Source organism: Hylobates moloch, unplaced genomic scaffold, assembly GCF_009828535.3.
Source record: "Hylobates moloch isolate HMO894 unplaced genomic scaffold, HMol_V3 SCAFFOLD_21, whole genome shotgun sequence".
NCBI lineage: Eukaryota > Metazoa > Chordata > Mammalia > Primates > Hylobatidae > Hylobates > Hylobates moloch.
This window is the reverse complement of record NW_026652296.1, coordinates 16,870,036-16,873,030: the sequence shown is the minus strand read 5'-3', so window position 1 is coordinate 16,873,030 and position 2,995 is coordinate 16,870,036. Positions and strand designations below refer to the sequence as shown.

At 43.5% G+C, this 2,995-nt stretch overlaps 1 pseudogene; it reads right to left on the bottom strand.

The window, feature by feature from the left end:
- Positions 1 to 1,433: 1,433 nt before the first annotated feature.
- LOC116461228 (Y-box-binding protein 1-like) lies at positions 1,434 to 2,794 on the bottom strand (annotated as a pseudogene).
- Positions 2,795 to 2,995: the final 201 nt, after the last annotated feature.

The window sequence follows — 2,995 nt, the reverse complement described above, 5'->3', positions numbered from 1 at the left end:
TTCTCTCTCTCTTTCTTTTTCTGTTAAATACTTCAGGAGAGTTAAATTGTTGTTCCTTTTTCGTAGACATCATGCATATTATAAACTTTATTCTTAGGTATCTTTTGAGTTTTATTGCTGGCATGAATGAAATTTTAAAAATCAATTATATTTTCTAGTTGGTCATTGTTGAAAACCTAAGAAAACTATAGATTTTAGCATATTTATTTATTTATTTATTTTATTATTATTATTATTTTTATTATACTTTAAGTTGTCAGGTACATGTGCACAACATGCAGGTTTGTTACATATGTATACATGTGCCATGTTGGTGTGCTGCACTCATTAATTCATCGTTTACATTAGGTATATCTCCTAATGCTATCCCTTCCCCCTCCCCCCACCTCCTGACAGGCCCTGGTGTGTGATGTTCCCCACCCTGCGTCCAAGTGTTCTCATGGTTCTATTCTCACCTATGAGTGAGAACATGCGGTGTTTGGTTTTCTGTCCTTGCGATAGTTTGCTCAGAATGATGGTTTCCAGCTTCATCCATGTCCCTGAAAAGGACATGAACTCATCCTTTTTTATGGTTGCATAGTATTCCATGGTGTATATTTGCCACATTTTCTTAATCTAGTCTATCATTGTTGGACATTTGGGTTGCTTTCAAGTCTTTGCTATTGTGAATAGTGCCGCAATAAACATACGTGTGCATGTGTCTTTATAGCAGCATGATTTATAATCCTTTGGGTATATACCCGGTAATGGGATGGCTAAGTCAAATGGTATTTCTAGTTCTAGATCCTTGAGGAATTGCCACACTGTCTTCCACAATGGTTGAACTAGTTTACAGTCCCACCAATAGTGTAAAAGTGTTCCTATTTCTCCACAGCCTCTCTAGCACCTGTTGTTTCCTGACTTTTTAATGATGGCCATTCTAACTGGTGTGAGATGGTATCTCATTGTTTTGATTTGCATTTCTCTGATGACCAGTGATGATGAGCATTTTTTCATGTGTCTGTTGGCTGCATAAATGTCTTCTTTTGAGACGTGTCTGTTCATATCCTTCGCCCACTTTTTGATGGAGTTTTTTTTTTTCTTGTAAATTTGTTTAAGTTGTTTGTAGATTCTGGATATTAGCCCTTTGTCAGATGGGTAGATTGTGAAAAATTTCTCCCATTCTGTAGGTTGCCTGTTCACTCTGATGGTAGTTTCTTTTGCTGTGCAGAAGCTCTTTAGCTTAATTAGATCCCATTTGTCAATTTTGGCTTTTGTTGCCATTGCTTTTGATGTTTTAGACATGAAGTCCTTGCCCATGCCTATGTCCTGAATGGTATTGCCTAGGTTTTCTTCTAGGGTTTTTATGGTTTTAGGTCTAACATTTAAGTATTTAATCCATCTTGAGTTAATTTTTTTTTTATTGTTTAAGAACTTTATTAACAGATGCTTGCAGTTTGTTGACTTTTTTGAAAAAATCAAGTTGTAAACTTTTATTACAAATTAAAAATGAAGTTCTTAAAAATCTCAACTTGACCAGATATGAAACAATTTAAAAACCTTTAAAGGCGTATTGAGAAAAACCAGGCTTTTTTAAAAAACACGTTTGTTATTACCAAAAAGAGACGTGTTTAGGTAAAAATAATAAAAACCCCATGCTGCATAGATAATGCAGATAGTTCTATTTATCTGGTCAACGGGCAAAAAGCAAGCACTTAAGGTCTTGAGCTCCAATCTTTTGTTCACTTCTTATTGCTGGAATTTCATATTTCTTCTTGTTGGATGACTAAACCGGATGATGGTAGAGATGGTAAGCTGGCATTTATTCAGCCCCGCCCTGCTCAGCCTCGGGAGCGGACGAATCCTCAGCTGGTGGATCAGCTGCTTTTGTCTCTTTGCCATCTTGTGGTTTAGGGTTTTCTGGGCGTCTGCGTCGGTAATTGAAGTTGCGGCGGTACCGACGTTGAGGTGGCTGCTGACCTTGGGTCTCATCTCCTTGATTTTCTTTATCTTCTTCATTGCCATCCTCTCTAGGCTGTCTTTGGCGAGGAGGGCCCCTGCGGAATCGTGGTCTATATCCCCGATACATATTCTGCCTCACTGGTCTACCTTGTTCTCCTGCACCCTGGTTGTCAGCACCCTCCATCACTTCTCCCTGCACAGGAGGGTTGGAATACTGTGGTCGACGCCCATAGGGTCTCCGCATGTAGTAAGGTGGGAACCTTCGCCTGCGGTGGGGCTGGCGTTGTTGGGCCTGGCCTTCGGGAGCACTCTCCGATCCCTCGTTCTTTTCCCCACTCTCACTATTCTGGTAATTTTGCTGGTAATTGCGTGGAGGACCCCTATGATGTGGATAGCGTCTATAATGGTTACGGTCTGCTGCGTATTTACTGCCTTGAACTGGAACACCACCAGGACCTGTAACATTTGCTGCCTCCGCACCCTGTTTTCCTTCAACAACATCAAACTCCACAGTCTTTCCATCTCCTACGCTGCGAAGGTACTTCCTGGGGTTATTCTTCTTTATGGCAGTCTAGTGTACAAATACATCTTCCTTGGTGTCATTCCTGTTGATGAAACCGTATCCGTTCCTTACATTGAACCATTTTACTGTTCCCAAAACCTTCGTTGCGATGACTTTTTTGTCGCCGCCGGCAGGCGCCGCCGATGTGAGGCCGCCCGGGCCACCGCTCCCTGCGCGGCTGCCCGTAGTGCCGGGCTTGGTGTCGACCGCGCTGAGGGCGGGGGCGGCGAGGTGGGGGGCGGCGGGCGGCTGCTGGGTCTCGGCCTCGCTGCTCATGGTTGCGGTGATGGTGACTGGGGCAGGCTGTGGCAGCTGCGGCTCCTCCCAGGGTGTGATGGTAACTAGGCCGGTGGCGGAGGTGGGGCTGCTCAGGGCTCTCTGGGGTCCGCTCTCCGCTCCCGCTATCGATCGAACTCTTGAGTTAATTTTTGTATGAGGTGTAAGGAAGGGATCCAGTTTCAGCTTTCTACATATGGCTAGCCAGTTTTCCCA